Source organism: Gorilla gorilla, chromosome 5 (genome assembly GCF_029281585.2).
Source record: "Gorilla gorilla gorilla isolate KB3781 chromosome 5, NHGRI_mGorGor1-v2.1_pri, whole genome shotgun sequence".
NCBI lineage: Eukaryota > Metazoa > Chordata > Mammalia > Primates > Hominidae > Gorilla > Gorilla gorilla.
In genome coordinates, this window is record NC_073229.2 from 142,855,655 (window position 1) to 142,879,792 (window position 24,138).

The following is a 24,138-nucleotide window of genomic DNA, read 5'->3' on the forward strand; positions in this document are numbered from 1 at the left end:
CATGTGCATACAGAAACATACACACTGGAAAAACTGTATGCATGAAAATGTCAACTGCAGTGTTGTTTATAACGATGGAATATGATAAACAATCTAAAATTTTAACAATAGAAAAGTAGTCAATATTTTGCAGCCTTTAAAGAAATATTTATGATGGCTATGTAGCAATTTGAGTAATGATTGTGATGTAATGTTAATTGAAAAAAGGATATGAAATTGCATATCCACCAGGATTAAATCAATGAAAAAATAATCATAGAAAAAGATTTAGGAAGAAACAGCCTAAAGTAATGAGTACAGAATTTGTGTCAAAATGATGAGATGCATTCTTTCCTTTTTCTCTTCCAGATTTTTGATATAGATTTGACATATTGTTTCTGAAATGGAAAACTACAGTTGTCTGTTGGTACCCAAGAGGGATTGGTTCCAGGATCCCCAAAGATACCAAAATTTGAGGATGCTCAAGTCTCTTATATAGAAGGGCATAGTATTTGCATATAACCTGTGCACATCCTCCAGTATATTTAAATAATGTCCAGGGTACTTACAATACCTAACACAATGTAAGTGCTATGTAAATAGCTGTTATGTTGTTTTTTTTATTGTTGTACTATTATTTTTTATTCTTGGGAAGTTTTTCCTTTTTTTTTTTCTGAGACAGAATCTTGCTTTGTCACCCAGGCTGGAGTGTTGACCTTCTGGGCTCAAGTGATCCTCCTGCCTCAGCCTCCCGAATAGCTGAGATTACAGGAACGCACTACTATGCCTGCCTAATTTTTGCATTTTTTGTAGAGATTAGGTCTTGCCATGTTGCCCAGGCTGGTCTCAAACTCCTGAGCTCAAGCAGTCCTCCCACCTCAGCCTCCCAAAATCCTGAGATCATGGTGTAAGCCACTGCACCTGGCCTTTTTCCAAATAGTTATAATCAGCCACTGGTTGAATTCACAGTTGGTTGAATTCATGGTTGGTTGAATCTGCAGATGTGAAACCAATGGATACTAATAGCCACCTATATTACATAGTACAAACCTAGCTTTGAAAATAGTGAGACAGATATGAAAATAAAATAGAATTCACGGGAGAAAATGAGGGGTTCTAAGAAAGGTGTAGACAATACATTACCAATACAGGAGGTCAGAGGAAGGGGAGATCTGTCAGGCTGGGGTCTTCAGGAATGCTTCACGAGGGAGGGACTACCAGTGGACTTCAGTAATTTGTAGAGCTGGGGATGAAAGGAGGGCTAAGCAGGAGGCATGCAAGTTGCAAAGTGGAGCAATGGGAGATGTTCTCAGGAAACAGCACTGCGTGTCATGGAATATTTTACTTTCAGTTTTTCTGGCTTTTCAGAAAATGTGGTAACTTTAAAGTTTTCGCAGTTGAATTAATTCCACAGAACAACGGGTTGTAGAATCATAGCAACATAATTATGAGTTGTGCTTCTGGCTCCAAATCTTTCATCTAAAAATAATCGCAGTGACCACATCTTGGGAAAACAAAGCCACTACCTATTCTTGTGCTCCAGCTATCTCGGTAGTCACTTACTGGAAAATGGATTACAGGTAAAATAACTGCATGTTTTTAGGACACTACTTGTCTCTCTTACCTTCAGTGAGTTGATTAACGAAATAATTTAAAAACTTATATTCTCCAGGCATTCTCTAAGGCATGAACATGATTTTGAAGAAATCCTTTACCATCACACATCACACAAGCCTGCCTGTGCTCCTCCAGAAACGTAGCCCTAGTACTCCTGGAAGCCCATTTTGTTCCTTCAGGGAGTATGCTTTCTTTCTGCAGACAGGAGAAAAATGCTGGAAACAGAGATGTGGGGAGTAAGAGGAGGGACGGTAGGTAAGTCTCAGCCACAGGTAAGATGAGTGGGAACCTGTATGCTCCACTGCCCCCATGTGTACCAGCTGTTCTTTGCCCAGCTTCCTTGGGCTAGAAACATATTCAGTGAGTAATACATGAATCAACAAGATGATAGGTGTGTCATTTATCAAATGATGACTTGTGCTAGAAGTTTACAACCATTCAATTTATTTTATTTTATTTTATTTTATTATTTTATTTTATTTTAGATAGGGTTTTGCTGGATGTGCAGGCTGGATTGCGGTGGCTCAATCTCAGCTCACTGCAGCCTCAACTTCCCAGGCTCAGATGATTCTCCTACCTCAGCCTCCCAAGTAGCTGGGACTACAGGTGTGTGCCACCACGCCTGGCTACTTTTTGTGTTTTTTATAGAGATGGGGTTTCGCCACGTTGCCCAGGCTGGTCTCAAACGCCTGGGCTCAAGCAATCCTCCCTCCTAGGCCTCCCAAAGTGCTGGAATTACAGGTGTGAGCCATTGCGCCGGGCCACATCCCTTAACTTTAATGATCATAAGAATCCTGCCCAGCTTATAATTCAAATGCCAGGGTACTCAGGTTCTTCAACAGACTCTAGCTTTCTTATCCTCTAAGATTAGTGTAAAATAAAAGTGCCTGATTGCCATCTCACACACTGGTGAGAAATTCTCTGTTCCTCTCCACATCTCCAGGTTTCTCTTCCTTGCCTCACATTCTGTTTTCCTACACAGGCCAAATTCTCCATTTCTCCTTTACATCCCCCTGGTGTTTGTGTTCCCTTTTGCTATATAGCCTTGCCCAATACTTGGCGCATCACCCCAATTTCTTCACTCCCCAAAGTTATCACCCACATATGATTGCTTGGTTAACAAACATTTATTTAACTTTTGGTAAAAGGTAAGGAATGTTCCACTCTGGTGCCAAGTAACAACTTAATATTGGATATTAAAACTGTATCCCCAAATAGAGCCCCAGATTCCTGGCTACTTTGCTGGACTTCTCTCTTTCCTAGGGTTGGTGCTTTCATCTCAAACTCTGGGATGCTCAAAATTATTGTTTTATTATGCAAAGCATTTTAGTTCTCTGCCTGGGGCTTCCTCCTTCATATCCAAAGCGGACCTATACAGGTGTTTTCCTAAACTTAAGAGTCCTAGAAATCAGAAAGCTATAGTCTGCTATAATTTTAAATAGCATTTACACAAGATGAAAAAACAAGTTTAGTGAAATTAAATGACTGCCCCAAAAAAAGGGTCAGAGCCTGAATTAAAAGCCTGGCTTGACTAACTCAATACTTATGCTCTTTCCACTATACCAGGATGAATACATGAGAGTCAATACCTATTGAATGTTTACAACATGTCTGGCTCTGTTCTAAGAGCTTCAGGGGCATTAGCTCATTCAATCCTCACATTAGTTAATACCCCACTTTATAGAAACAGAGATAACTACCCATAGTGGCAGCTAACACATGGAAAGGTCAGGATTAGAGCCCAGGTAGTCAGTGTCTGTGCTTCTCATCATTAACTGCTACTCTCTACCAGCCTCAAGATCCAGCTCCCTGACATTCTTTCAGTGGCTGAAAATAAGGGCAGCTTATTATCACATTTGGGATTAAGTTAAAAAAAAAAAATGGAAACAGGGGCAGCTACCATGTGAGAGTTCAGTCTGCTCCCTGAAAATGACCCCAGCATGGTTTGGAAACTCAAAATTTCTAAAAACCCTGAGAGTACACGGGCATTGTTGGGGTCTGAAGGTATAGACTAGATTTGCTCAGTGACAAACTTAATTATAAACTTTATAATGGCTGCTTTCAAAACCAATCAGATAATTCAGTCTTTTCTTACTTAATTAGTTGCCACAAATTCACTCAATCCATTTAGTCAGTCAGTCATTCAAGACTTATTGAGTGTCCTCTATATGTCAGGTACTGTTAGGCACCAAGTGAACAAAGAGGGATCCTTCGGGTCCAGACTCAGTCCTGGAGTGGCTCCAAGTGTTAGAATTATGATTAGTGTTTCTTCCTATACTATGGGGGATGGTGCTGAGATTCTAGATTTCGTGGCCCAGTTCTTTAGAGAAAAAAATTACTAACATGAAGAAGGGCATTAAATTGGGTCACCATTGCTTGAGGGAACTATTCCTTAAGAATATAGAACTTGCTTTGATTTTTTTTACACTCTAAGTGCTGCTCTAAGGTTTGATTTCCTGAGTGGACAAGACCATCAAGGCAAGAAGTCCCATGTAGGTGACAACTAGCAATATTTGGGCAGAAACATATCTCACTTTAATAAATGGGCATCTTAATGTAAAGCTGGATCTTAGACATGAACTAAATCAGTGGTTTTCAAACTGTGCTCCTAGGGCCTCATTTGCAATAAATGAACATTTTAAACTGCATGTGAAAACTGCATTTTTTGGATATCTGATTTTTATATTGGAGTTTTGCAATTTAATTTCATTTAGGAAGAAGAAAAAAGAGCCCTTTTGCAAAATGTGAACACCTCTTGAGATTTTCATTCATTTCTCTATTCACAAGGGACTAAGGCCTAGAGAGATGAAATGACTCACTGAAATGGCAGAGATAAATCGTAAACCTAGGTCATTACTCCCAGCCCAGCCCAATGCACAGATCTCCCCCTTCCTATCTACTACCCACTGTGTGTCTGGAGAGCATGGCACACAGGCCAGTGTAAATCTGGGTGAACTGTGTCTTTGTAGTACTGCAAAAGCTGAGAATTCAGTTCCAAATGGTTCTACAAGAATACTGACTGAGGACTATTTACTGTATATATGATTAAGTGCTACATAATCTACTATGTTCCTCATAATAATCCATGAGTTGGGCTGAGCAAGTATCTCCCCAGCCCCCTCCTTAATTTTGCAAAAAGCAAAACAGTCTCAAAGCCATTGACTTCTTTAAAGAAATGTATTAGTAGATAACAACAACAAAACAATCCAAAATTCCAGTCTTCTGACTTTTAGGAAGACAGAGCTCTAACCATTATATTATATACTGTTCAAGCCAACTGGTAAGAATATGCAGTGCTTGTGCAGGCAGGAGAGCAATGATGTAATTAAATAGGACAGCTCCCAAAGTTGACAGGCATAAATGATGAAAGGCAAAGTTTAGATATCAACCTATGAGCCATGGACACCTGCAGAGTTTTAAAATTATTACAAAGGGACCTGAAGTCTCATAAGGTATGCTTACCTGAATAAGGTGGGTTGCACTGATATATACACCCAGACTTCAAATGGATAGAGATGCTCTTTTGTTTAATAAAGTATGCCTTCAATTAAAAGCATTACTGAAGCCAGATGTGGTACTGTGTGCCTACAGTCCCCACTACTTGCTACTCGGGAGGCTGAGGTGGGAGGATCACTTGAGCCCAGGGGTTCAAGTCCAGCCTGGGCAAAAAGCATTACTGAATTCCTAGCAATGTGTTTATCCTTATGTATTTTCAGTCAACTTTTACTAAAAGTACAAACACTATTATGTGCAACTCTGTGAAATTTTGTTGTTAAAAATGAAATCATAGTTGAAAATGTGGGGACTGTCTGTTCAAAGCTAAAATAAAGGGAACAGAACAAAATTAAGATGGGAAATAATTATTTTAAAACATATTTTGTATGTTTTCCTGTGTTTCTATTTTAAAGCTATATATCTAAATTATTGCTCTTTGTTTTCATGTTGAATGGCTGCTTCTTATCTGGCTTTGTTTATTAAGTGTGGTCAGATCATTTATTCTCAGAAAAGCTACCCTGTAGCCTGGCCCTACATTCCTCCAAGATAATATCATCTGCAGGACTCAAGTTTCTTGCCAGAAGAGCTGATTTGCAGAAGTAAACAAACTGGGAGTAAAACCAAGAAATGTTAAAGAAACTTTCTGACTTAAGACATTGATAACAAAAACTATGTTAGCAATAAGTGTCTCTAAAAATATATATAATATCCAGTCAAGCTGACCTACAGAATTGGAACAGTAAACAGAACACAAAAAGGGCTGTAAGCAATACCATCTAGGAACACAGAGGTAACAGATAGGGCTCCATGTCTGTCAGGGACTCCAGGAGGAACAGCTGTTCCCTTCTCTCAAAACAAACCGTCCTCTGATGCGTTTCAGTTGCTTACCAACTCAGATCTGCTTTTGAGGAGTAAGCCAAACACACAGCCTCTGGTGATTTACCTTATAGAGGGCATTAGGGAAACTTAAAAAACAAATGTCAACTTGAAAAGGCCACATTTTATATCTTTCCTTCATCTCTGGCAGTCTTCCGTTGTTGTTCCACCTACCCACCCCCTTGCCCTTCCTTACATTTGATTCTTTGTTAGATGAAGCATGGAGACAATGGAAAGCAACTGGGAAACAAACTAAACATTTCCTTCTGGAAATATTACCTACTTTTAAATAACCACTAGGGTCTATAAATATTTTCATTAGAAATTTGCCCTCCCTCCACACACACCAGTCACTTTGTGAAAAACCAGTTTCTCCAAGTCAGAACCTAGAATTTATGGTCTCCTCTCATTGCACTACTAAAACCTTTCATATCCACAGTGAATCTAGGCTATTACCTCTGGAGACTGGAGTTCAGGGCCTTAGTCATATATTTATCTCATGAACTAAACCCCTATAATTCCCTGTGGAGTTGGGGTTTGGAGGCAGATGATAGAGAGGAAAGTTAGAGTTACAACCATTTGGTTCAATGTGATAGAGCGCTGAATTGACTGTGTGATCTTAGGCAAGTCCCATAAGCTGTCTGGGCCCCAGATAACTCATGTGTAAGAGGAAAGGATCATATTAGATGACCTCCAACTTTGTATCTTCGAGGTACTGAATGGGAACCAAAGAGTAAAGGGAAGTCGCAAATAGAATTATGGATGTGGTAACTGAATTATTCCCAATTCTTCCCTCTCTCCCTGCGATAGAATTACAAAGCATTTGTCAAGTGGCTTGGCAGTACCTTCTACCAGAATGGGCAGAATATATGTAGCATTTCCCCACCTACTTCATATCGGGCTTGCCCGTGTGACTTGCTTTGACTGAAGTTAGTAGATGTGATGCAAGCAGAGGCTTTTTTTTTTAACTTTTATTTTAGGTTCAGGGGTACGAGTGCAGGTTTGTTATATAGATAAACTGCATGTCATGGGGGTTTGGAGTAAGGATTATTTTGTCATCCAGGTAGTAGGCATAGTACCCGACAGATAGTTTTTTGATCCTCACCCTTCTTCCACCCTCCACCCTCAAGTAGGCCCTGGTGTCTGTTTTCTCTTCTTCGTGTTTCCTTTTTTTGTTGTTGTTGTTGTTCCCTTCTTTGTGGCCATGTGTACTCCATGTTTAGCTCCCACTTATAAGTGAGAACATGTGGTATTTGGTTTTCTGTTCCTGTATTAGTTTGCTTCATTGTCGCACTAAGCAGAGGCTTTAAAAGTGGCTTTATTTCTTTTGCTTCTGTAATCTCCTGGCTAGCCACTGGTTCAAGAATGAGGAAAGGGGATGTTAAACTGACCAAAACCTTGAACAAGAAAAATAGACAGTTTTGTTTTAAGCTTCTAAAATGTGTGTTTGGTTATGTGGTACTATTGCAGCAGAAACACAAAAATCTCTGCTGAACTTTTTTCATATATTCTATCCAACAATACGCCTACTGACCTTAAAATTTTATTGAGCTGTTGAACTAAACTGAAATCATCTAGGCATCTTAGCTTGACCATGGAAATGTTCTCCTGATTAGCACCATCAGCAGGACAACTTTTGGTGCTGAGGATACTGCAAAACTAGAAATTAGTGTACTGAACTTTTTTATGTAAAAAAAAAAAAACCACTGTGTTTTTAGCTATATTGAGAAACGATTCCTATGAAATTGTACTGTGTTGGCTGTAAGGATGGTGGTCACTGTAACTTACAGTGTAGTCTTTGTGGCAAACTTTTGGAGAAATTGCTCTCTGGTTTCAGCAACTGGAGAAACTATGTTATCCTAAGCAATTGGTTTGTTTGAATCTTATGGACACTGGGTCTCTATCTGGTTGTGAGCCCTCTTGAATTGCCTGGAAAATTCAGAGCCAAATATGTGGCCCTACATAAGCAAGTGGATGTAAGTGACTTTGCAGCATACGTTTTGTTTAGCAACTTCCCCTCCTTGTATTATTTTCTTTTTTCTACACTTATTTTCTCTTTTTCTGCTTTCCTTGTAAATTGTTATTGTTATTATGTTAAGTATTAAGTATTATTTTATCATATACATTTATGTCAGCCACCTTAAATCCTTTTGGGAGCAGAATTGAGAATACATAAAGCACTACTGTTAATAAAAAAAATTAATTTCCATTAGTAAAATGAAGAGAGAAATAAAATTTTATCGGTGACCCCTCAACCCTTTTGTTGTTGAAACTTACTAAGGATCTGGCGTTTCTCTATTCTGAAATATCTCCAGGTCAGTGTTGTGAATAAAGCACTGATATACATTGGTACCATTTCGAACTCATCATCAAAATAAATGTAAAGACAAGCTGGGCATGGTGGTTCATGTTTATAATTCCAGCACTTTGGGAGGCTGAGGAGGATGGATCACTTGAGGTCAGTAGTTCGACACCAGCCTGGCCAACATGGTGAAACCCCATCTCTACTAAAAATACAAAAATCAGTTAGGCATGGTGGCCTGTGCTTGTGATCCCAGCTGCTTGGGAGGCTGAAGCACGATAATTGCTTGAACACAGAGGTGGATGTTGCAGTGAGCTGAGATGGTGCCACTGAACTCCAGCCTGGGCGAAAGAGCGAGACTCTATCCCCCCAAAATAAATAAAAGGGCAAAAATTGTCTTTCTTCAAGCTGTTTGAAATAGGGAGGAAGGTTTTTCTTTACAAATAATTTGATGTATTATTCTCTTTTGTTTTGTTTTGTTTTTGTTTTGAGACAGGGTTTCATCTGTTGCCCAGGCTGTAGTGCAGTGGTGCGATCTCAGCTCACTGCAACCTCTCCTTCCTGGGCTCAAGCGATTCTCCTGCCTCAGCCTCCTGAGTAGCTGTGATTACAGGTGCATGCCACCAGGCCTAGCTAATTTTCATATTTTTTAGTAGAGATGGGGTTTTGCCACGTTGGCCAGGCAAGTCTCGAACTCCTGGCCTCAAGTCATCTGCCCACCTTGGCCTCCCAAAGTGCTGGGATTGCAGGCGTGAGCCACTGCGCCAGGCCTGATATATTATATTATTCTTTTAATTATTAAAGTTAATTTTTTTTAATATTTGTTGAATATTGACTATGTGCTCAGATGGTGCTAGCTGTTATGGACAATATAAAGATATTAATAAATAAGATACTTGAATCTTTAAGACGCCCCATGGCCAGCCATTGTGGCTCACGTCTGTAATCCCAGCACTCTGGGAGGCTGAGACAGGTGGATCACTGAGCCCAGCAGTTCGAGACCAGCCTGGGCAACATGGTGAGACTTCATTTCTACAAAAAATGCAAAACTTAGCTGGGCATGGTGGCACACACCTGTAATCTCAGCTACTCAGGAAGCTGAGGCAGGAGAATCACTTGAGCCTGGGAAGCAGAGGTTGCAGTGAGCTGAGATCGTGTCTCTGCACTCCAACCTGGGCAACAAAGTGAGATCCTGTCTCAGAAGAAGAAAGAAGAAAGAAGAAGGAGGAGGAGGAAGGAGAAGGAAGAGGAAGAGGAGGAGGAAGAAGAAGAAGAAAAGAGAAGACTACGACAACGAAGAAGAAGAGAAAGAAGAGGAGGAGGGAGGAGGAGGAGGAGCTCCCATGTGTCTACATTACAAAGACAACTTGGTTTCCTTGGGTGTAATTGAGGTTCACTGCAAGAATGATGAAGAAAGATGAGGGAGGCAATGTGGAAGGACTAGCAACCTGCAACAGAAGCATGATCTGGCCTCCTGGTTCTAGTGCAGTGCTCTAATACATCAAGAAATTAGTTGCCAAGGTTGGGGGCAGGACAAGTATAGGAAACACCAGCATAAACACAAAATAAGAGTTAAAGATGAGGAAAATAGAAACTTGAACTAGTCAGGGTCACTAGATAAAAGCAAAGAATAATCAATAGAAACAGAGCCAAATCAGAAGCTGAAAGAATGGTTCTGATTCAAGATATTCATCAGAGTTTACATGTTTTAACTACCATTGAATATCCAAAGGGATATGAAAATATGAATTGGCACTTGCTGTGAAATTTAGAAGATTTCCAGTAAAGTGTTCTATGTTTAGAGGCAAATGTGCCATATAGGGAAGTCAGAGAGGGGCAAATACCAGTCCCAACAGCAACTGTAGAAAGTCCAGTAAAGATAGAGTCTACACAAGGCAATATCTCATGGCATCCCAGCTTGCGCTTCATATAGACAGCGTACTGAGTAGTATCTCAGAAACCAAGGAGAAATTCTTTGGCACAATGGTGAAGTCTATGGGCCCTACCACCTCTGCCCTACTCCCACAGACACTTGGAATGCCAATTTATTAAAGTAACTCTGGTAAATCTTGAAATTTCCTTTCTCCCATTGACTGTACCTAATATTTCAACAGGACCCCCAAACAATTCTGAATTTTAACTGTGAACTCCACCCATGGACATAAACACAATCATCAGAATAAACAAACCAATGAACCACCTTCTAGATTAAAAGACTTAGTTGTAAAGTAAAAAAGGAAATTAACCAGAGGAATAAACTTAAATGACCCCACTCGTGAAAGAGTTAATAATAAAACCAAAACAAAATAAAACAAAAATCTTTAGAAAAATCTCTAAATCTTAAAAAATATAGAAAGATGCTGAGTTACCAACAAGATTCAAAAGAACATTACACCATATGCACACCATATGCAAAATTTAACACTAAATTGATCATAGGCCTAATTGTAAGAGCTAAAACTATAAAATTCTTACTAGAGAACAGGGGCATAAATATTTTTGACCTTGGAAAAGGCAGTGGTTTCTTAGATATGACACCAAAAACACAGATAACAATAGAAACAAAGAGATTGTACTTAAATAAATTGTACTTCATAAAAATTATGAATATTTGTGCTTCAAAGAAAACCTCAACAAAGTGAAGAGAAAACCAGTCGGCTGGGCATGGTGGCTCACGCCTGTAATCCCAGCACTTTGGGAGGCCAAGGCAGGTGGATCACGAGATCAGGAGTTCGAGACCAGCCTGGCCAACATGGTGAAACCCTGCCTCTACTAAAAATAAAAAAATTAGCTGGGCATGGTGACAGGTGCCTGTAATCCCAGCTACTCGGGAGGCTGAAGCAGGAGAATTGCTTGAACCCAGGAGGTGGACATTGTAGTGAGCTGAGATTGCGCCACTGTACTCCAGCCTGGGCGACAGGGTAAGACTCCATCTCAAAAAAAAAAAAAGAGAAAACCAACAGAATGAGAGAAAATATTTACAAATCAAATAACTGATAAGGGATTTGTATCCAGGACTTTTACAACTCAACAACAAAAAGACAATCTGATTTTAAAGCGATCTGAATAGACATTGCTCCAAAGAAGATATACGCATGACCATAAAGCAAGTGAAATGATGCTCAACATTATTAGTCATTAGAGAAATGCAAATCATAACCATAATGAGACACCATGTCACATCCCGTAGAAAGGCTATCATTTTTAAAAAAGACATAAAAGGCATTGATGAGGATGTGGAGAAATTGGAATCCTCATACACTGCTGGTGGAAATGTAAAATGATGCAGCTACTTTGGAAAAACAATTTGGCAGTTCCTCAGAAAGTTAGACACAGACTTACCATATGACTTAGCAATTCTACTCCCAGGTATTTACCCAAGACAAATAACATGTTTACACAATAACCTATATACAAACATTCATACCAACATTATTCATAATAGCCCAAAAATAGAAATAACTCAAATGTCTGTCAACTCATAAATGGATAAACAAAGTGTTACACACACACCCACACATGCACTCACATACAAGGGCATATTATTCAGCAATAAAAATGGAGTGCTGTTACATGCTACAACATGGATGAACTTTGAAAACATTGTACTAAGGGAAAGAATCCCGACACAAAAACCACATATTTTATGATTCCACATAAAATATATATACTTTATATTATATATATTGTCTATATATATAGGCAAATTCATAGAAACAGTAGATTAGTGATTGCCAGGGGTTGAGGGAGGGGGCAATAGGGAGTGATTGCTAATGAGTATGGGGTTTCCTTTGTGGATGATGAAAATGTTCTGAAATTAGATAATGTTGATGGTTGCACAACTCCAAAAAGGTACAACCATTAAAAACCGCTAGACTGTGCACTTTAAAAGTGTAAATTTTATGGTATCTTAAAAAACTATCAATCATTTAAAAATTACATTTTAAAATAGGAACAATTTAAGATTAGAAAAGATTCCTTTTGAAATAAAAATAAGATTGCTAGAATTAAAAAAAAAAAATGACATGGAAGCTGGGCACAGTGGCTAACCCTTGTAAACCCAGTGCTTTGGGAGGCTGAAGTGGGAGGACGGCTTGAGACCAGAATTCAAAATCGGCCTGGACAACATAACGAGACCCCAAGGCAACCCAGTAAGACCCTGTCTCTAAAAGAAAAAAATGAAATGGAAGCAGTAAAGAGCAAAATTGGAAAGTGACAAAAATCAAATCAGTGAATTTGAAGAATTCAGAGAAAAGTATTAAAGGAGTGAATAAAATGAGAGAAAAGATGATGTATTAATGGAAGATGACGATGGATCTAGAATATCTGATAAAAGATTTCAAAGAGAATGAACAATAATCAAAGAGATAATTTTTTCTAATTTCCCAAAGAAGATCAAGCCAAGATCCAATCAGGTGAAGAGTTGTTTTTTGATTGTATTGTATTACTATTGTTATTGTCGTTATTACTATTTTTTTTACTATTATTAGTCAGCTTGAAATGTCTATTTTTAACTGACAAATAATAATTGTATATATTTATGGGCACATTATCATGTTTTGATCTATGTATACATGGTGGAATGATTAAATCAAAGTAATTAGTAAAGCCATCACCTCACCTACTTAACATTCTTCTATGGTGAGAACATTTAAAATCTACTTAGATTACTGAAATTTATTCCTCCTATCTAACTGAAACTATGTACCCTTTGACCAACATCTCTCCTTTTCCCAACCCTACCCTCATCCCCTCCCTAGCCATTGGTAACACCGTTCCACTTTCTGCTTCCATTAGTTTAACTTTTTTTAGATTCCACATTATCATTGACTTCATGCAATATTTGTCTTTCTGTGCCCGGCTTATTTTACTTAGCATAATGTCCTCCAGGTATAAACCTGCATATTGTTGCAATGACAGAATTTCCTTCTTTCTTAAGGCTGTATGGTATTCCATCATGCTTATATACCACATTTTCATTATTCATTCACCCACTGACACTTCAGTTACTTCCGTATCTTTACTATTATGAATAGTGCTACAATGAACATTGAAGTGCAGATATCTCTTTGACATATAGATTTCAAGTCCTTTGGATATATACCCAAAAGTGGGATGGCTGGATTATATGATGATTCTGTTTTTAGTTTTTTCATAAGCCTCCATATTATTTTGCATAATGGTAATGCTAATTTACATTCTCATCAACAGTGTACCAGGGTTTCCTTTTCTCTACGCCCTTGTCAACCCTTGTTATCTTTTGTCTTTTTTTAATGATAGCCATTCTAACAGGTGTAAGACGATATCTCATTGTGGTTTTAATTTGCATTTTCCTAATGATTAGAGATATTGAGCATTTTTTTTCATTTCTCTGTTGACGATATGTATGTCTTCTTTTGACAAATGTCTGTTAGCTTCAACTTGTTGCCTAGAAAATTATGGAGTCTACTTCATGTTGTATTACAGTAGAACATTAAGGTGTGATCCTGGAAATCAGGATCCCAGCTCTGTTACTTACCAGTAATGTAGCTTTGGGCAGATCATTTCACGTCTTTGGGACTCAAGTTCCTCATCTGCTTAAAAAAAAAGAAAGGAAAAGCTTGAACTAGATGACTTTAACACAATTCCTTAATCAAAAGATATGAGCCAGGAGACAGATAGAAAGTAAGGCAAGAAAGCTAGACAGCAGAAGATAATAAGGAAGTCCTTATCTACCAGAACTAAAATTTTGAGGGTGACGTGAGAAGGGGGCGAGCTGTACAAGCAGTCCTGACACTGTCCGTAGTCCTGAAGTGTCATTATTTTGTCTGGCTGCCAGTTGGAGGAGTTGGGAATTGCTTAGGTAAGCAGTATGGAGATCTGACAATTTTAGCGCAAAACAGTGAAACTGAGCTCATTCACATCTGTGTATTTAACTACTACAGATTCTGATGATTCCCAACCCTATATCTCTAGCACTGACCTTCATCCTGATCTCCCAATACATGTTTTCTACCATCTACCAAGTATTACCAGCATTTTTACTGTATTGAATTTACTTCAAACTCAACAGGTACAAAAGTGAACTTATCATATTCATTAATGATCCTTCTTCTTCTCCTGTATTTTCTATCTTGATTAGTGATACCAAGATGTATCCCTTTCCCCAAGCCAAAGAACTAGGAGACTTCCATGATTTTACCATGCCCACCACCTATAGTCAATCACCAAGTGTGTCCTGCCAATATTGCCCATAAATACATCTTACATTCATCTCTTTCTCTCTACCCCACTGTGGATGGATTTATTTAGGTTATAAATGTTTCTTGGTTGGACTACCATAACATCCTCTTCAATAATCTTGTCTTCAATTTTGCACCCTTCTAATTTACATTTATGATCAAGCTATTTCCCTGCTAAAAGCCTTCCCTGGCTTTAGTTGTTTATAGCACAAAATCCAGGTTACTCAGAATGGCATTCAAGGACACTTCATAATTTGTACAGGGAAGAAAATTCTGAAACAGGATATTTATTAGGGAGTTCCCAATGGATCAACATCTGTAGAAGAATGGAGAAGGAAACAGAATTAGGTAAAAGGAGAAGTTGACCTATGATCCAGCCCCAATAAAGGTTGCTCAGCCCACCCATTGGGTAGCTCTGGAACTGGACTGGCTGCTCAGAATTGTTCCAAGTTGGATCAAGTGGGAGCCAGGGCTTTGTAAAACACACTGGTCATGCATTGGATGCAAGATGTCTTTGGAAGGAAGAAAGACCTTGGGTAATGCTACAATTTGAGGGTTGTCTTCTGGCATCATTGTCAGAAACTGGGAGAATAAGTCCTTCGTTCCCAAAGGCAGATCTCAGCAGCACATCAGAAAATCCACCAGCCACCGTATACTTGTCTACCTCTACACATACTCCTCTGTACTTCCTTGACTCTCTGCATTTACTTTATCATACCATTTACTGAACTCTATTTTATTGCCTCTTTTCTGTATTCTTCACTAGACTGTGAACTCTGTGCAACAAATGCTGCTACTATATAAATCATTGCTTTATCCTCAATGCTTGCAGCATTAAACAATTTATAAAATAAAACATTAAGCACTTTGAGAGGCTGAGGCTGGCGGATCATGAGGTCAAGAGATCGAGACCATCCTGGCCAACATGGCGAAACCCCATCTCTACTAAAAATACAAAAATTCTCTGGGCATGGTGGCGGGTGCCTGCAGTCCCAGCTACTTGGGAGGCTGAGCCAGGAGAATCTCTTGAACCCGGGAGGTGGAGGTTCCAGTGAGCCCAGATCGTGCTACTGCACTCCAGCCTGGCAACAGAGCGAGACTGTCTAAGAAAATATTAAATGAATGAATGCATATTTCCTTTCTCCCCACTCTTTACTCCCTGTTGCTCTAGTAAAACCAAACTACTTGAGGTTTCCTGAATTTTCCAAGCCTTTCTTTGAGCCCATGCTTTGGGTGTGCTAGAATGCCTTTGACTTAGTCATCAGCTGAATATCTACTTCTCTTTCAAAAGTCAATTCAATTGTTACCTTTGGAAAACTTTCCCCAGGCACAGTCACAATCTTCATTCTTTGTTTCCTGAGAACTCATTTTGTACCAACTATTATACTCCTATTATTTTTAATTTACATGTCTGATTATTTTCAGGAGATATGAGACCTTGAGCCTCATCTATTTTGTATTCTTAGCACCTAAAGAGACCTGGCACACGGTGAAGAAAAAAAGAATGAACAATAAATACGTGATTAAAGTTAGGCTCTAGGATTACTAACCAGGAAGTAATGTGCAGAATGAACTAAAAGGGAAAGGAGTTATATGGGAGAAAATTGTTAGGTTATACAAGAGGCATGTGACTGTGGACACTGGATTTGCTATAATTCCTTATTCCTGAAGTTAGTTTTTTCCACGTGCAAATTGAAGAGCAGAATGATGATATTAGCATAGTTGTAACTTTGCCTAACATGTCTTAGTCACGTAGTGTCCCAGTCTACTTATGCAATGCTAGTGTAAGGGTGTCAAAATCAAATGCCTTCAGGGGCCAGGAAGAGTACCTAAATGTCTAAATGTTCGGTGGGCCTATGGGAAACAAAGGGCCCACTTGAGGGGCATTCAATTTCAGTTTTTAAATAATGTGGTCACCAAACAGAACAAGTGTTTGGGCCTGACATGGCCTACAAACCACCAGTTTGCCTCCTCCTCTTTTACACATTTTGAAATCACATTTTTTTTTAACTACAATGGAACTGAGTGGGAGGAGATATGAATGACATTTTCATCCTTGCAGAAAAAGAGGGTGTTTCTATATTTCTAATAAAAAAGTAGAATTATTTTTGAAGTGGCTTCCTTCTCTGCCAGGAAGCCAGGAAATCAGATTAGAAATTTCACTGGCATTAAAAAAAAAAAAAAGATGGCAGGGTACAGTGTCTCATGCCTGTAATCCTAGCATTTTTGGAGGCCAACGCAGGAGAATCACCTGAGGCCAGGAATTTGAGACCAGCCTGGGCAACACAGTGAGACCCCCACCCCAGCTCCAAAAAAAAATTTAAAAGTATTCTGGGCATGGTGGCATGAGCCTGTAGTCCCAGCTACTTGGGAGGCTGAGGTGAGAGGATCACTTGAGCCCAGGAGGACAAAGTTGCAGTGAGCCCTGGTCATACCACTACACTCCAGCCTGGGGAAAAAAAAAAAAAGAATCTTTCCTTGGTGTTGCTTTTTTTTTTTTTTTGACAAAGTTTATTTTCTTCTTATTAAAAAAAAATCTGTTAACATATTTCAAAAATATAGAAAAGTTCAAAAATAATCCCTCAAAATTCCACCACCAGTGAACAACCTTGACTATCATTTTAGTTTATGCATCAGATATTAGGTGGGATTGTAGGACTGACATGTGTACTCAGAACTAGGTGGCAGGTAAGCAGGAAAGCAATTTATTTCTAACCAGCTGGGTTTCTGTAACTAATGATCTAACACAGCTAATAAAGACATTCTGGGCAGGGCACAGTGGCTCACGCCTATAATCCCAGCTTTTTGGAAGGCCGAGGCAGGCTGATAGCTTGAGCCCAGGAGTTGGAGACCGGCCTGGGCAACATGGCAAAACCCTGCCTCTACAAAAATACAAAAATTAACTGGTTTTGTGGCACACACCTGTGTGTCCTCTGCTACTCCGGAGGCTGAGGTGGGGGATCACTTGAGCTCAGGAGGTCGAGGCTGCAGCAAGCCAAGATCATGCCTCTGCACTCCAGCCTGGGCGACACAGTGAGACCTTGTGTCAAAAAAAAAAAAAAAGACACTCTGAGATGACTCTAAAGTGCCTGACTAAAACCAGATAGCCACAGGGCCTGACAACGAGGAGGAGTTTACTGCTGCGCTACTATTGCTGAAACGGAACTTGGTTTTGAATCCACAACAGAACTATTGTGCGTGTGACATTTGCTTTGAGAAATGAATACTGGGTTGACAGTACACAAGAGCTTTTCAGTCTAGTCCATAAAGAACTTTCACTTGATTGCCAGCTTCTTACCAGTAATTCAACATAGAAAAGTACAGTTTTTGACCTTAAAACTTTGAATGCAATTCCTAAAATTAAAAGATGTGGATTTATATAAGTCAAATGAGAAGACATTACAATAAACAGAGCCACAGGTTTTGTTTGTTTGTTTTTTACAGGAAATTGTGTTGTGTTTACATTTAGAGCATTCTGTGCTGAGGTATTCTCTGGCTCATATATAGAATCATAAGGGAGAGAGGAGTTGAGAAGTAGTTCTCTAGAAGAACTAGAGAGAGAGATGTGATTATCCCTGATACTAATTAGCAGAGATCTGGAATGAAAAAAACCTCAATAACCTCATATTCAGACGATTTTTTCAACATGTTCATTATTAATAGTAAGCAGACCTCATGTTAATTTTGAAGAAGACTTAACAGATTTCAAAATATCTGAAGTTCTTCTATTTTTTTCCTAATGAATTTTAAAATTTTTGTAATTTTTAAAAATAGTATTTTGGACTTCCCTCGAAATTTTCCTGCAATGTCACTGGTATATTTGGGGATAGAGTTTTAAGAATATCCCCAGTGAGGGTTTAGAAAAATTTAATTCATTATAAATAGATCTATTTTACCTTAATTATTATTCTATTATAATTATTTCTTTTTTTTTTTTTTTTTTAGAGACAGAGTCTCGCTCTGTTGCCCAGGCTGGAGTGCAGTGGCACGATCTGCAACCTCCACCTCCTGGGTTCAAGTGATTCTCCTGCCTCAGCCTCCCGAGTAGCTGGAATTACAGGCATGCCACCATGCTTGGCTAATTTTTTTGTATTTTTAGTAGAGACGGGGTTTCGCCATGTTGCCAGGCTGGTCTCAAACTCCTGACCTCAGGTGATCCACCTGCTGTGGCTGGGTGGGATTACAGGCGTGAGCCTGGGATTAGTGCTGGGATTACAGGCGTGAGCCACCGCACCCGGCCTGTTATAATTACTTCTAATCATAATATTTCTTACTTACAGGCCACCTCATGTTCAGACCATTTTTTCCATATGTAATTAGAAATATAAAGCCTGTATTGCACTTAAATATCATTATACTGTTTTAACATATTTTCATCTACATTAAAATTAACTTTAAAATTATTAGTCTTAGAAAAACAATCAAAGAAAAATAAAGTATGGTGTCTCCAAGGTTTTGGATATTCTAAAAGGAAGCAGCTGTTCTTTCAAGCTAAATATCATAAACTGATTTTATTAAATAAGGTCTTACATTTTGTAGTGGCAGCAGTTTATAAATACAGGCTTACTAATTCATTGCTTTCTTTTATTCATTAGTTATGTTTTGGTACTTTATTTAAGTACCCGAGTGGATTATACTAGATGCTGCGATTCAGAAACACAGGCTGTCTACAGGTGAGACACAAGTTTCACCTCCAGGGGTACACAGTTTAATTGCAGCAAAATGTTTTAAAGAAGGAATGCTTCACTGTGGAATAAGGAAACAAGTGGCTTGTTATCTAAACAGCACAAGGAACCCCTCCACCGATGAGTTGTTCACGTTTTCTTGGTTTATGCTTCAGGTAGAGGTAAGTGAAGCTTCCAATAATATTATGCCCTAAAGCTTCAAACTGGAAGAAAAAAAAAAAAGCCCTTGCACCCCTGAAATATGCATGGATGCCTGAGCATGCACACACACACACACACACACACACACTTTTACCTTGCTCTAAATTTTTGCTCATGTACTTAGTAATAAAATGTTATTTTTAGAGTTCACAGCCCCAATATGGAAATGTGTCTAGAGCTTGGATCTAGAAGTTTATGTCTTTCTTGAAGTTCCTGGGTCATAATAACCACAGTGAGGACAAAGGCACCAGAACAATGCCAAACCAGGAGATATGGCCTGAATTAGAAGGAAGACAAGTTTTTATCAGGCATAACAATGAAAGAAGTTGAAACCATGGAGTTATTATTAAGAGAAGTTGTGGAGTAGTTATTCCTGGTAGCCTCTAAGTAGCAGTTGGTCCTAAATCACAAAGGTGTGTATTTTTCTAGAGATTCCAGACGAGATAATTTTGAGGGCTCTTATACTATGATTATAAAAACCTAATAACTATGTTTTAATGTAGTGCATTGTGTTTTTACCACTTAAGATGGCAGTGATTTCATCAGACAGCTTTCTTTTGGGGAGACTTCCAAACCAATCTTTGGGGGAGAATCTAATCTCTTTTTTGCCAAGCTGGTGAGGTTTTCTTTCGCCACATTGAATGTTTATATGGAAAGATATGAACCATAAACATTTTTATATAAAAACGTATTCTTTTTGCTTTTTATTGGCTGCATTGTAAGGAGTCATTTGGCCTAGAGGGAAAGGAGGGTAACATTCCCTATGGCAAACTACAACGAATCTTCCTTCTCCTTTCCCAACTCCAGCAGTAACGGTGGAAAATCAGTGCAGCATCCTATTGCATTCGCAGTGTGGTTTGACAAAGACCATAATGTTCTTGTCAACATAGGTAACAGATCAATGTCCATCTGTAGATTCCAGTACTTTTTCTTACTAAGAAGTGATTAACAGCTGGATGTAATATGTCTACTACAGCTACCTAGTTTTGTAAAGCATATAGTTAATTAAAGGGCAGGAATCAAAAACATGATTAACTCTGTAAAAGCCCTGAGCTTACTCAGCTGTTTCTTGCAAACTTCAACCTGTGGGGTAAAGAGACATTTGTTGGGTCACGGCATGCTTGCCTCTGAAGAAGATCATTTCAAAGACTGGGCCTTTTTTTCAGGTAGCCTAGATGCAGGACACAGAGTTGCTCATTTTGCCAGAGTCCCTTTTTGCCTTGCCAAACTGACTTTCCTTTCAAAAAACTATGTGGAAAATTAATGTGTAACTTTTCAATGATAATATTTTCTCTTTGTTTGGTTTTCCCCAATGATTTCATATCTATACTAAACATCCATCCCAAATAAGTTACACAGGAAGTGGAGGCCAAAGCTAAAACAAACTCACACCCATTTCTCTGGCAACCTATTTAAAAAATAGCGATTAAAAATCAAAACATTAAACATAACCCTTTCTGGCGAGATAACTCTCCCCTAGGTTACATTAGAAAATACCCCCCTACGTTTACATGGCATCTTTGCTGTTTATGATCTTAGTTTTCATTGTTGTGGCCTAACAAAAATGTATAAAGCTTAAAGACCAGCCGGAGCAACACAGCAAGACCTGAGCTCTACAAAAAATTTAAAGCATTGGCTGGGCATTGTGGCGCATGCCTGTTAATTACTAGGGAGGCTGAACTGGGAGGATGGCTTGAGCAATCCTCCTATAACCAGGAGTTCAAGGTTACAGTGAGCTATGATCACATCACTTCACTCAGGCCTAGGCAACAGAGCCCGACCTGTTTCTAAAAAAGAAAGAAAGAAAGAAAGAAAGTTTACAGATATTTTGACACTGCAAAGAAATCTCATAAATATCTCATAAATTATTAGTGACCTGCAGGAAATGAAAGCTCAGCGTTGTTTCTTTTTTCACCGCTCCTGATGGGGCTGAACAGTTTCTTTACACCCTTGAATGCAGTCTGTCGTGGCATGTGGGTGTACATCCTTCTCTCTTAAGACAAGATGTAATAGTAACCCATGATCTTGTAATCTCACATAACAAGGCATTTTGATCTGCAGTCCTGGTTGTTTTCTTTAAGCTAAATTTTATTTTTTATTATTTTTTTTTTTAGAGACAAGATCTCACTATGTTGCCCAGGCTGGTCCTGAACTGCTGGGCTCAAGTGATCCTCCCACCTCGGCCTCCCAAAGTGCTGGGATTACAGGTGTGAAGCACCGCGCCTGGCCCCTTTAAGCTGAATTTTAAAGGAACTTAGAATCTCATTCTCTTACATTTTTGTAACCAAGAAATGAACCCTGACGGTAAAGACTATTAATATACTAATTATTCCCAGCATTATACACTTCATGTGAAAGGCAGATGAAGAAAATGAAGAACCTGTCTTCTGTTCAACTAAAAGGGAAATTTAGTTTTACTTAGTTGTATCTGTAATTGTCCTTTTGTTGTTAAGAATATAAGAATATAAAGAATATAAATAATTGCAATAAAACAACATAAGAAGTTGACCAATGGAACAAGTATAGTATAGCACTTAATAAGATGTAAAAATACTATTTTAAGTACCTTGTTTTAAAGTTAAGTAATGACAGCCTCCAGTTAATAAACCAAAAATAAACTCTAACCATTTCTTGGATTTCAGATATTTTTTTCTTTATAGAAATAATGTGATGTATAGTGTTCCTTTTACTGGGTCAGCCAACAAAAGTATTTACGTTGATATAAATAAAATACTTTTTGTAATCAAATATTCTAGCTCACAATGAAAAATAATTTTAAAATGTGATTATTTAGTACAAGTAAACAAACTTTAAAAATACAACAACAAGATTTTTATTTTTCATGAAATAAACAACAGTGAGTAGAAGGAAATTTTGAGGATGTTCTTGAGAAGAACTTTTTGACGCTTTAGAAATTGATAGACAAAGCACAACTTAGACTTTCCTTTCATTTGATACTAATATGCCCCCAATCCTGTTCTCCCATCATTATGGTTATTTTTAGGGGTCACAAATGGAACAAACATAAAGAAAGAATGAGGGATGACAGTGGAAAAAATAGAGGTGGAAAAGAGAGGAAGAAAGGAGAAAAAGGAGGAAAAAGGCAGTAAAAAATGTTCTTGAAACAGTTGGCAATAGTTACAAAAGTGAGACGAAAAAGTGCACGGGTTAAAGATGATAAAAACATTGCTTAAGGAAGAACCAAGCAACCCAAGAGTTCTGAAAATAGGGGAAATGGGGAGTGCTTGGAATGTGTATGATCTCCCCAGAGGAAACAATGTTGAGAAAGAAAGGAACTCGATTCATTCCCAAAGTGGGCCACTGGGTGACCATGAAAGGCCAGCGCAGCCTGGTGCTCTCTTGACCAAGGGAAACGTGGGTTGGAGGAGTAACTTCAGGTAAAATCAAGGTCTGTGGAGATGGAGGGTCCATGTGCTCGGAAGATATATGTTCTAAATGTAGCAACACATGTTTTTTTTTTTAGAAACAACTTTATTGATGTATCATTTAAATACCTTTAAATTCACCTGTTTTAAGTGTACAGTTCAATGATTTTTAGATGTACTGTTGTGCAACCATCACCACAAACCAGTTTTAGAACATTTCTCTCACTCCAGTAAAATCTCTCCTGCTTCATTACACTTACTCTTTGTTCTCACTCCCAGTCCCAGGCAATCACTAATCTGCTTTCTCCATATATAGATTTTCTTTTTCTAGATATTTTATATAAATAGAATCATGCAATGTGTGGTCTTCTGTGTCTGTATTCTTTCTCTTAGCATGTTTTTGATGCTATCCATGTTGTAGCGTGTGTCAATATTTATTTTTATTATTAAATGGCTTTCTATTCTGCTTGAAGATAAACACATTTTGTTTTTCCATTCACTAGCTGATGGTCATTTGAGTTATTTCCACCTTTTGGCTATTATAAGTAATTCTGTCAAGAACACTTGTGTGTTGAGGTCTTTGTGTGGACACCTACGTGCATTTCAAGCAAAACGTAACTAAGAGATCCACCTGTTCATGGAAAAGACAAATATTTAGGCCTGTTGTGTTCTACAATTCTAGGATCCAAAACTTCACATACACACTCTCCACATGGCAACCAGAATGGACTTTTTAAAACAGAAAATCAGATCACATCTCACCTGATTAAAATTTCCCAGAGGTTTCCCATCATACTGAGAATGAAGCCTACATGCCTTTCCATAGCCACAGGACTCTACCTCATCTGACCTCAGCCGACATGTTTCACTTTATCTCGTAACCACTTCTCTTACTCTCAACTTCACTCATATTGATCTTGTTGCTCCTCAAATATAAAAGCTTATTCTGACCTCAGGGCTCATACATAGTCTGTTCCATTTGCCTGGAATACTTTTCCCTAATATTCATTTGACTCAATCCTTCTCATCCAGGTCTCCCCTCAAATGTCATTCATGTAGAGAAGCTTTTGATGGCTGCCCTATCTAAAACAGCAGCCATATCTCTCACAATACTACCTAACTTTGTTTTTCTTGAGACAGAGTTTCACTCTTGTCACCGAGGCTGGAGTGCAATGGCGTGATCTCAGCTCACTGCAACCTCCGCCTCCCAGGTTCAAGTGATTCTCCTGCCTCAGCCTCCCAAGTAGCTGGAATTACAGGCACCTGCCACTGAGAGACAGGACTAGCTGGATTTCCTAGGCCGACTAAGAATCCCTAAGCCTAGCTGGGAAGGTGACCACTTCCACCTTTAAACACAGGGCTTGCAACTTAGCTCA

General features: G+C 38.7%; 1 long non-coding RNA gene across 1 annotated transcript; it reads left to right on the forward strand.

The window, feature by feature from the left end:
- The first annotated feature begins 290 nt into the window (after positions 1-290).
- LOC129534538 (uncharacterized) lies at positions 291-23,041 on the forward strand. The gene is made up of 4 exons (XR_008681158.2): positions 291-1,559; positions 1,652-1,851; positions 19,086-19,789; positions 22,381-23,041. It is a non-coding gene; the product is annotated as an uncharacterized lncRNA (long non-coding RNA).
- Positions 23,042-24,138: the final 1,097 nt, after the last annotated feature.